Source organism: Adiantum capillus-veneris, chromosome 20, assembly GCF_014529385.1.
Source record: "Adiantum capillus-veneris isolate H3 chromosome 20, ASM1452938v2, whole genome shotgun sequence".
Taxonomy (NCBI): domain Eukaryota; kingdom Viridiplantae; phylum Streptophyta; class Polypodiopsida; order Polypodiales; family Pteridaceae; genus Adiantum; species Adiantum capillus-veneris.
In genome coordinates this window covers 33,990,729-34,002,767 of record NC_140950.1, presented here as the reverse complement: position 1 = coordinate 34,002,767, position 12,039 = coordinate 33,990,729, and the positions used below count along the sequence as shown (strand labels likewise).

General features: G+C 44.0%; 1 protein-coding gene across 3 annotated transcripts in view; it reads left to right on the top strand.

Moving 5' to 3' along the window:
* LOC147432343 (protein BTR1-like) overlaps positions 1 to 12,039 on the top strand; it is a 33,582-nt gene that overhangs the window by 1,828 nt on the left and 19,715 nt on the right. The gene's annotated exons all lie outside the window — the stretch shown is intronic.

Below are 12,039 nucleotides of genomic sequence, written 5' to 3'. Positions count from 1 at the left end.
CCATCGCACATAACTTTTTTGCCTTGATTTTGATTGAGGGGAGCCTCATGTAGTGTTACAAAATTGTAGTGGCCTAAAAGCTGAAGACAAAACAAACCAAGGTTATTGGTCCTGGTAAGGTCACGTACCCTCGTTCTCGAAATATCTATCTTACCAGGAGGAGGATACTTGCGGGGAAGGTTGAAAAGCTTACAAGAATTTGCCCTTCATAATGTGTCTTGAATTGTGACGAGGATAGTTTTTCAGATGACAATAAATGTTAGATGTGGAAAACTATGATGACCTTGAGTTGAACCAGACGTGATCCTAGCAATTCATTAACATTTCCATATTTGATATTAAAATGTCATACCATTCAACACTAAAATGAGCATTGATGAGTACAACTGTTAGCACTAGGTTTAAAGCAAAGTAATAGCCTTCAGGAACAAATGTTCACAATTTGAAATCATCATTTTAGGCTTGTGAGTTAACAATGTTTGAAACCGCCTGATATTATTTTTGGACGCATGGGACACATGGCCAGGCCTTAACAACATTTACAGAAAGATTAACATAGCAGTTTACAGAACATACATCATTGACACTGCCATTTCAGGCATGGAAAATAGAGACTTTTTTATCGCTTCTTGTAAGGAGCAGAGATTGGAGCTGTTTTACTATGTTTCTGCTACTCTTTGTATTGGAAAAGCAGATGGAACGAATGAAATATTTTTTAGAGCATGTAACAAACTAAGGTTGCTGAACATGCTTTTCAACCTCAGTTTTTGGTGGGACTTCTTAGCTCACTCATGCAAATGCCCACAACGTCACATTAGTGGCAAGCTTTTCAAATCTTGCTGTTTCTTCGGTCATTGAAGTCTGTAGGCATTTGGTATGCTTATGGAGGTATAGACTCCAAGGTCACTCTTTTGAGTATGGAGTGATTCAGATTGGGGCGGTGAAATAGGTACTAGATTTTTGTCTAGACTCTAGATGTTTTGTTGTCACTCTTTGTTTTATGAAGTAGATGAAGCAGCCCACAATTGCCTTATCTTCCACAAAAGTGGAGTATGGTGCTGCTTAGTGCTATTTGCAATATTGGAGATGGGATTTTCGCAGGCAGACCACTATTATCTATTCAAACAAGTAGAGTTCAGCTGGTGTACTGTCCTAAATGGATAATGCTATTGACATCTTCACGAAGCCTCTTTCTTAGATTTCTGTATCGAGAAGCATGTGTGAGGAGTGAGGGCTGTTTTGTGGCTTTGCCCGACTATAAGTGAATTAGACATTTTTTTCCTTGGCTTGTTTTTCCATGTATGTGCCCTAGCTACTAGGCTGGCTATGGGCTGGATCCTGGATCCTAGGTACAACTGGGATCAATGCACCTAGAAGGTTATGTCCAGGTAGCTTTCGGGTTGTTCTCCATTTATCCCTTTACGCTTCTTGTGTGGTCATTGCCATGTGATAGGGACTGCTTTAGGTGGCATCACCAAGAGCAAGTGGGATATGTACAATGTACAGATTGTTCATACCATGCGGAATGTACGGTACATGAATTGGTCATACCATATACTAGATATCACAAGTTGATGACATGGCATTAACTGAAGATCAAGGGGGGGTTAAGACTCTCAATCTTCTATGGTCATGGGGCCTAAAATTGTGAAGGAAGATAAAGACCCCAGGTTTGTGTAAATTGATGACATAGCCAGGCTATGAAGACCTCCCCGCATTTTGCAGAAACAAATGGTGACGTGGCAGCGTTATATGGATAGCTTGTATTTTGCGGAACTAAAAGGCAGGCTGCAACACTAGATTTTGGCCTAGTTGCATTTGGGGAAGGTTGCTTTTCAATTGTTGATGCTTTTCAAGGCCAAGGGCCTTTAAATATATAAGGAGGGCACTCTGTCACGTGCACAACGCCTTTTGTGCCTTGTGGACATGCTTCATCAACTTCCAGAGCAAATTCTGTACCTATTACTAGATAGGAGTGTCTAGAATCCTAGGAGGATTAGTATCGGCAATTTTATGAGTGTTTGAGGATCTGCACGTCGGGACGAGTCCATTAGATTAGGTTTTCCAGATTTGGAACCCTCTTGCATAAATGGTTTGTACAAGTGATTTGACAGATGTTGTCACACTATGGTGGGCATCTGGCATGACGTGCCTGTAGTTTTAGGTTAAGAGGAATCCAACGAGCCATTGCCTGTAATCAAAGCAAATACCACGTCGGCAATTGTGTGGGGGGCCCTTGAGAGGGTCGGTTGGGACCCCATCGGGTCTCTCTCTCTCTCTCTCTCTCTCTCTCTCTCTCTCTCTCTCTCTCTCTCTTTAATTTTATTAAGTGGCTGTCCACTTATTAAGTGGGCAGCCAATCACTTATTAAAAAATTGCGAACGTGTTTAAACTTAAACAGAAACTTTGTGAGCTGAAAATTGATGCTACACAACACTCCCCAAGCGTCCTTGGATGCAGCCTCATGCACAGATGCAATGCAGACATAGATTTCCTCATGGGAAAACATCTGCTTTTTTGGAAAGCACTTAAAAACATCTTGTTTTTTATCAAAAGCTTCCCAAAACCCATCTTTATTCTTGTGTGTCACGAGACTGTGACAACCACTATATATATTTGCTGGTTTCTTTTCCTTGTTTTTTATTTAATTTTTGGGACCCTCTTGTTAAAATCACAAATGCTCGGACATTGCATGGCCAGTGTGAAACGGTTGTTGGCCGAGAGTTTTCACTGCAAGAGTGAAGGCTTGGCAGCCACGAGATGGTTGGGCCGATCGGCACTGGAATTTGACTAGTAAAGAAGTGGCTAGGCTCAGTTAAAGTCATTTAGGCCCCTAGGCAAGACTTTTTAAGTTGGTGGGTACTAGGAATTAAATAGAAAGGAGCAAACTAGACACATGGCAGTAGGAGAGCAACCTGCAGGTCAACACTCAGTTCAAAATATCTCATTCCAAGAGTGGGCGCCCAAAATTGAGGCTGGGACTGATTTTTTATCATAAGTGCTACACAGTGTGTGTGTGTGTGTGTGTGTGTATGTGAGTGAGTAGTGGGTGCAGGTGCTCATAGCTTTAAGGGAAAGCTTGCCTTCTCCCTTGACTCATGTAGCGCGATGATTTGCTCTTGTGCATCTCTCTCTCTCCTTTGCACATATGGTAATGCCCCTCTTGTTGGGCTTCTCAGATTATCATGTAGAGTTCTAGGGGTTTTATGCGCGTTTGCCAAGGCAAGAGCCTTGTACGGGAACCGGATTAGCCAATTGCTAATCCCCCACAAATATGCGTAGTTCCATTGCAAAGAATTGCGAAAACTGAGGGTTTTCTCGCGTGAAAACTCGTCCAATTCAAAGGGGAACTGTCCTATTGCGTGCGGGAGCCTCCAAGACACGCGTAGACATGTTTGGTCCGCTCAAAATGATGCAAAACAGGGAATCACAGCCTGCTGTGCTTTTCTGCAGGTTTAGGGTTTCACACCTAAACTGCTAGGTAATGCCAGGGGAGCTTCGGGAAAGCCTTGGGTGCTTGTACAGGAAAATTTAGAGAGATTTCCCGCGAGGAATTTCGTCTAATTCAAAGGGCAAGTGACCTTACAGGAGCGGGAGCTCCAGGGCTACCCACAAAAGTGATTGGCATGCGAATCGGAGTGTAAAACAGTGAATTACAGTTTGCTGTAATTTTTTGCAGGTTTAGGGTTTTGGCCAATTTTGATGCCTACAGGTCCCAAGAGCTTCGGGGAAGCTAGGGAAATCACCTAACAAGTGTTCTGGTGCAAATTGGGGGCCAAAAACAGAGAATTCAGTGTTCTGTAATTTCTCGCCAGGTTTTGTAAAGTGCGTGGAAAGTCACTGCTTACTTGGGTCTTTGTTCGTGGGATTTCTACTGTGGTTATGCTGCCAAAATTGGGTTAGAGTAGGGGTATTTCAGCGCGATAAAAGTGGGACAGCTTGTTTTCTCAAGTGTAATAAGAATAAAGAAATACCGAAAGGGGAGGGGAGCTAGTCTTTGGGGCCAACAGTGTGTTGCTGTCTGCTTAGGAGCACTCTAGCTGCCAAGCCGTGGTTTGTTTAAAGTGTTGAGTTCTTGTCACAGGTTTCTTTGTGAAGTTCCTTTGCGTCGTAAAGTTCAAGTAAAGTTTAACAGCTCAAAGATCGGGTGAAAGCTAAAGTTTACCATCTGTGCCTGTCTTTACGCGTGATTTTTTACCCAGTTCGGATTTCCTCCAGACCAATGAAATATTTCCTATTCGATGCTCCCGTCACCCATCCCATGACGCATCAAGACTACTCGTTTCCTAGTCTCTCCCACCGAACTGACGGAACAACTGCTTTCAGATGTTTAATGTCACCCATCATATGACACATCAGAGTTGTCCATTCATGATGGTTTTTATCAATTCCAATAGATCTACTGTTTCTAACTTTAACAATTGAAGTGTCCACATTTAAATATCCTAATTTCATCAAATAGAAATCAGTAAAAAATTAAGAAAATAGATTGAGGCATGAAATTCTGCATCCTTAAGCCATCTACTTTCATAAGCGATTGCAGGGGTTTCTTGGTTAAGCACTGCACCAATGCAATCATGTGAAGCATTGCAGTGAACCTTGAATGGTTTTCGTGAGTTTGGCACTATCAAAATAGGACCATGGCTTAATAAATACTTGAGCCTGTCAAAGGCACCTTGTTGTCTTGATCCTGAAGGGAATCTTCTTCCTTGTTAGGTCATAAAGTGGTCTTGCTACATGAGCAAAGCCTTTGATGAATCTTTGCCAATAATAGGGACCCAGTCCCAAAAAGCTATGTACATTAGGTACCCTAGTGGGAGTCGGCTAGTCTTGTACCACTTGGATTTTTGTTGGATCCATACTCACTTAATTGCGAGAGACTATATGGTCGAGATAGTGTATTTTTGTGAGAAAGAACTCACTTTTCTTTGAATTTACATGCAACTCATGCTTTCGCAATTCCTTAAACACTATATCCAAATGCTTCCGACGTTCCTCTTTTGTCTTGAAATGATGAGTACGTCATAAAAGAAGACTCGTGTAAAAGCTTGGTGTAGGCTGAAAATTGGTTCAATCATTTGATTGAATGTGGTAGGAGCATTAGTCAAGCCAAAAGGCATTATCAAAAATTCATAGAGTCCATACGACTAAAGATACTTGCACCTTGCAACTTATCGAGAATATCATCAATCGGAGGAATCGGGAATTGATTCTTGATGATGATCTTGTTTAGAGATCGGTAGTCAATGCACATTCGAAACACGCCATCTTTCTTCTACACCAGTAAAATTGGAGAGCAGTAGGGCAAAGTACTTGGTCGTACTAGACCTTTTTCCAGAATCGTGTTGACTTGCTTCAAAATTTCCTCTTGTTGAGCAAGATTTACTTTGTAAGGCGATTGGTAAGGAGGAGAGCTACCTGGTATGGGATCAATGCGATGATTTTTCGGAGGTTCCAAAGTGTCACGTGCGCAATTCACTTCCGCCACGTGGACATGTTCTGCCATAGTTTAGGGTGATCCAGTAGCTTAGGACTGAGCCTGGCACCTTTCTGAGCCTTTAGCAAGACGTGCATGTCCAGGCCGGTCATAGTTGCATACCCTCTCTTGCATAGGAAAACATTTCATCATGTAGGCATTTTACCACGTGAACCACCTCTTATAGGTCATTTTTTAATAAGTGACTTTTCATTTACCCTTGTTGGAATGTAGGTAGGGTGTAACAGACTTGGACACTCCAAGTCAAGAATCAATCGCGACAGCACCAAATAACAACTTCAAACAATTCATAGATCACAATAGATTTGCATTGGCCCGGCGGAGTTCCGTGCCTAGAGATATTGGCCCCAAAGATTGGCGCCCCTTTCGGTATTTCTTTTTGCATTAATCAATTTTCAAAGTACAAGAGAGCGGTTAGGGTTTCACTCTCAGACTCTGCGTCCAGATGCTCTAAGAAGTGAGACCCTCACCACTTATTTAAAGGTTACAAGGGATGCCCAAAAGCAGAGCCCCAAAAGCCTGAAAGCAAAAGCAGATTCTCTCTCTCTCTCTCTCTCTCTCAATGAGAGCCAGTAAAAAGCAAGTTCTCTTTTTCTCTCTTTCTCCCAAATCATAGCAAAAAAGCAGAGATTTGCGTCGCTCAATTTTTATTTTTTTTTCACCTCCGCGATTTTCGGAAATAGGGTTTTTGGCAAAAATTAGGGTTTGCAGGAATTTTAGGGTTTCTGGCAGAAATTAGGGTTTCTGTTGTCCGCCACGTCATCACTTTGTGACATACCTCCCTCTTGAAAGCATTGTAATCGACCGCGATTACGCCTGCAAAACCGACAAAAGCCATAAACCGTCTTAGCAGACACTGACTGTTAGTACCTACGTACTAGGAACACACATCTAGCACATGTACAAAATCGACAGTCACATCACACGACATCACAGGACATCACATGACATTCAACATTCATTCGGATCTTAGACCATGATTTATCGGCAATGTAGCTAGCAATCACATCTAGGTCCAATCGGGACCTCATCGATGTCCGATTGACTAACCCCTATTGCAACCATATCTATTCGAGATCAATCAGACCAAAATGCTGCAGTCATTTCGTCTATCAGTTCCTGCACTCAAAAGAAGTCAAGAACAAATCAGTATCATTATCAGGGATTCCATTTCATAAAGTCATCCAACAGAATACTGTCAGCTCTCAGTATCCCTGAAGCTCAAAGAGACATCAGTGATTTTAGTATCAAAATCAAGGCATCTGTTGACAAAGGAGCGGAGTAACTCCCCTCTTATGCATCCTATTGCACCAGATCTCCGGCCAAGCTGAATTTCTGGGTTCCGTTTGGAGTAGACTATGCTAAACCAAAACATCGAGGTAAAGTTTCACAATCCGAGGAGTATCTGCTAGGTCCTCCTCCTCCATCCACTTCGCATCAAATGCAGGAAAGTTCTTGAACTTAACCAAGAACCGCCTTCGGACTTTACCTTTCTTCGTATCCGTATGTGCCAAAATCTGTTCAGGAACAAGGGTCTCCTCGTTTTCTTCCACTGCGGGTTGCTCATTAGGCTCCCCATCATCAGGCACATCACCCTTAACAGGTTTCAAGAGACTCACATGCAATGCATTGTGAGTCCTCCAAGTATCTGGCAGTTTCAATCGGAAGGAGACATCATTTATCTTTTCAGTAATCTGGAAAGGTCTGTAGTATTGCATACTAAGCTTTGGAAAAAAGCCTCTCCTTTCCCTTTTTCTTTCTTAGGCGTGCCTTCTCAAAGCGTAAGAGCACCCAATCATCCTCCTTCAGTTTCAAGTCGCGACGATGGCCATCTGCTGCCTTTTTCTGTCGTTCTTTAGACTTCTGCAAAGTCTCACGAACCTTGGCAAAAGCCGTATCCAAATCTCGCGAATATTCATCCGCTTCAAATATCTAATCTTTCATGCTCAGGAAGGATGGAACCTTCGCAACACTTTCAACAATCTCAAATGGCGTCTTCCCCATGGAAGAGTGTATCTTGTTATTGTAGGCAAATTCCACCAAAGGTAAGTTCTTTTCCCATTGAGTCTTCTGATCCGAGATACAAGACTTCAATAAATCTAAAACCACTAAATTGGCAATCTCAGATTGCCCGTCAGTCTGCAAGTGGAACGATCACGAGAACTGCAACCGCGTGCCAATGTTCTCCCAAATTGCCTTCCAAACAAACTCATAAATCTGGGGTCTCTGTCTGAGACAATCGTCTCAGACGTGCCATGTAATTGGAAAATCATCGTGATCATTCTGTGTTCTCGGGAGATAAAAAATGAAATCCATTTCAATATGTTCCCAGAGGCGGGTGGGTATGGGTAAAGGCTGTAACAATTCGTGTGCCTTATACCTATCAAACTTGACCTTCTGGCATAGTGCGCACAAACTCTTCCACATCCCATAGTTACCCGGAACAGGAACGGGGAACGGGAATGGGAGGGTCTGGAACGGGACGGGAACGGGAAGGAGGAGGGGGGCGCGAAACGGGAACGGGGCCGGAACGGTCCACCTAGAGTAAGGCTTGAATTACCTCCATTCAGCTTAGTCCCAAATAAACTCCTAAACAACCCCAAAATTGCTCCCAAATCTACCCCCTAACCTATCCTCGAATTGCACCAAATATGTTCCCCGAACAGCCCCAAATCTGCCCCCAAAAGCCCACTTTTTCCCTCCCAAATGCCTACTTTTGCCCGTTCCGCCCCGCGTTTCGTTGTTCCGCCTCATTCCCCCATTCCAGAATGCCGCCCGTTCCGGAACGGCGTTCCGTTCCCACCTCGGTTTCAGGAACGGGACTTGTGCGGAACGCCGTTTCGGAACGTTTGGGCCGTGTTCCCCCCGTTCCCCATTACACTGCCACATCCTTTTTGAGTCTTGGCCAAAGGAAGTATCTCTCTACCCCTTTATGGTGGTAGCAATGCTGCGGTGACCTGTAAAAGGTGGACAGTGCATTCAGTCATAACCTTTGCCTTCAACGGTTGTGTAACGCACAACATAGTCTTTTTCATCAAGTAGCCTTCCCGAAGGGAGTATCGAGCTACTGTCTCCCCATCCCGTATCCATGTGAAAAATATCTGCAAAATCTGTATTTGTGGCATACCGATCGACCATATCCTCGAAGCTCCTTGATGTATCGCGGAAAAAGGCAGAACCAACGGCTTCCGAGACAAAGCATCTGCCACCACATTCTTCTGTCCCTGCACGTGGACAATCTGGAAGTGAAACTGTGACAAGATGTTCGCCCACCGCGTCTGCTTTTCCGAAAGCTGCTTCTGTGACAAGAAGTAGCACAAACTCTGATGGTCTGTAAAGACAGTAAAATCTGCTCCGAGTAGGTAATGCCGCTACTGAGTAAGAGCATGGATAACCACCAAAAGCTCTTTCTCATATATCTGTGCTATCATCTCCGGCCTAGAGAACAATTGGCTCTCGTAAGCAATGACATGGCCTTCTTGCATCAAGACCGCACCCTGACTACGACCATAAGCATCACAAAATACTTCAAATGACTTTTGCAAGTCCGGCAAAGTCAAATCTGGTCCTGTAGTCAATTTCTCTTTCAATGTCTGAAAGGCAGTCACCTCTGTGGATCCCCACGAGAAAGGGACTTCTTTCTGTATCAAGATATGCAAAGGGGAAGCAACCCTTGCAAACTTTCGAATGAACCGTCTGTAGTACGAACACAGTCCCAAGAAGCTTTCAACTTCATGGACATTCTTCAAATCGGGCCAATCACGGGTAGTGTCTATCTTGGCCGGATCCATTGGCACTCCTGTTGTTGCTGAGACAAAGTGTCCCCAAAAAAATGTATCTCTGAAGCATATTATCTCTGTGTTCTGCTTCATTCTTGGATAAACGAATGATATCATCAAAGAAAGTGCCAACAAATAGCCTGTACTCTCGAAAAATCCAGTCCATCATCTCGTTAAATGTCACAGGAGCATTGGTAAAGCCAAAAGGCATCACCAAAAAAACTCAAATAATCCAAAAGTAGTCCGGAAGGTTGTCTTGTAGACGTCTCCCGTCGCGATTTGGATATGATGATATCCACTCTTCAAGTCAATCTTGCTAAAGCACGAGGATCCCTGTAACCTGTCGAGTATATCATCGATCCTAGGAATCGGAAATCTGTTCTTGATGGTGATTTTGTTGAGAGCGCTATAATCGATACACATTGTCCAAGATCCGTCTTTCTTCAAATCCAACAATAGTGGAGAGCAATACGGTGAAGTACTATGCTGGACAAGACCCTTTTCCAAGAGGTCTTTCACTGGGTTCATAATCTTTTCATTCTGTACTCGGCTCACACGGTAAGGTGGCCGGTTCGGTGGCGTGCTTCCAAGTATCAGATCAATGGTTTGATCTTCAGGCCCTCTAAAAAGCAATCGGCATGAGTGTGGAGAAAAATCTTGGCGTTCTTTTGATCAGGTCAAAACATATTCAACCTTTATCCATCGTTCAGTTCTCTCCCAAAAGAATGAGTAAGAAACTGAAGTTCATCAAGTACAATCTCTAAGCCCTTCATTTATCAAAGTCGCTTTCTCGGAGTCCACCATGGCGTAGTTCTTGTGGTACCAAGGGATCCTGAGTAGAACGTCACTCGTGTGCCCTGAACACCCCTGTCATTGCAAACGAAGTTTGCCAATGCTCGGTGTAATGGCAACATCCCATCCAGGTGCCAGTCGAACTACCTCCGCCTGTGGCGTCAGTCTGTCGGGCGTAATTGCAAATCAAGCCGCCAATTCCAAGTGAAAAGGAGTTGGCCTTGGCTCCTTCAAAAGAGCTTCCTGGTCCTTCACTTTGCCCTAAAAGCGGCAAAGTTTGTACTTTCATTCATTAGATTCGGTGCAGGTCCCACGCCATGTGGTACCAATTCTGCTTTTCTATCTGCCTTTTCTGCCACGTTCCTCAGCTGCTCTCGAACTCTCAGGCCTGTCGTCGTCTTTATCATTCTGTTCTTTCTGTTCCTTTTTAGGGCACTTCGCGGAGATATGTCCATGTTCCCCACATCCAAAGCACTTCCCCTCTCTGATGAAGCGAGCTCTCTCCTCAGGAGTAAGCTTGGGTCGTGCATCCTTTTTCTCTGGGGTGCTCTTTTTTTTTCTACTTTCATTCCCAGAAGTCTGTTTGGCTCGTTGTGTCATGGCCTCATCTGTGGGGTAGGTCAGACTGCCAGAGTGAATGGCAAAGCCCCGCTTCGCATGACTCATCAACTCCTGAATAGAAGCTGACTTCTGTTCCAAGCAGTGATCTCGGATCTCTGTAGGTAGACGCAAGGTAAACCGCTCAATCTGTTCTCTGAACGAGATCTTCTTGAATGAAGAGGCCGGTAGAAAAGAGCTCCAGAATCTTTCACAGTAAGCATTGAGTGTATCTTTCTTGGTCATCCGAAGATGGTTCCCAGCAGCTCGTATATCTCATTCATATTCTTGCGTCAACTGAGAAGAAATAAAAAGCTTCTTAAAGTTAAGACATTTAACTGGCGCAGTCTTGTTTAAAAGAAGCGTGGACCACCAAGTATGAGCATTCCCCTTAAAGTAAGAGGCAGCTCTCCGAATCTTGGAGTGCTCTGAATAGCGTCCTCCCGCGAAAGCGATGTAAAACTGCTGTATAAAAGACAAAGCCTTCGAAGCATCTGAGTATCTTGAAGCTTCTTGTTCGCATAAAAGTTTCCGTCATCGGAATCTGAGCTGTTTGTAGACGAGTCCTCAATAGAATTGTCAGTCTCTGGGCGAGATTTAGCCTTCTTTGCCTTTTTTCTTGCCCTTTCCGAAGCTTTGTTGCTTGCTTCGCTTTTTACCTTTTTTGTCTTCTTCGCTTGAATCTGAAGAGCTAGAAGAACTGTCAGAAGAAGAAGAAGAAGAACTGGGTACTCCTTCAAATCGAGCACGCTTCTTCCGTTTCTTTGCCTTGTCAAAAGTCGACTGACGACCCAAATATCCCGGGAAGTCAGTGCTTTTCTTCTGGTTTTTGCCGTGCTTTTTGGCGCTCTTTTGCGCGTCAAAAAGGTGAGCAATCCGTGCATCAACCACCTCTTGTAATTCCTTCTCTATATACTGTTTGTGATCAGAAGGTTTCTTGAGAGCGGGTTTCAGGGGTGGTGTAGTGGTTTTCTGCCACTGTGCATGCACTTCCTGAAAAGAAGTCTCGCTCATGTATTTTGCCAATTTCGAATCCTTCGCAAAATTGAGCATCATCTTTGTTGCATCGCCGATCAATTGACGACGCTTCATCTCTCTTTGCTCCGCCTGAGTAGGCCGAGGCGGTCTGACTCTTCGTTGTGATCCCTGCCCGCATCTCCAGATGCAGAGGGAGTCGATTGATCCTTGCGTGAAGCCATAGGTGCCGCGGAAAAAAAATATTTGGGGATCGGATTTCCCGTAGAAGAGAAATCGGCCGTGCTCTGATACCACTGTAACAGACTTGGACACTCCAAGTTAAGAATCGATTGCGACAGCACCAAATAACCACTTCAAACAATTCACAGATCACAATAGATTTGCACTGGCCCGGCG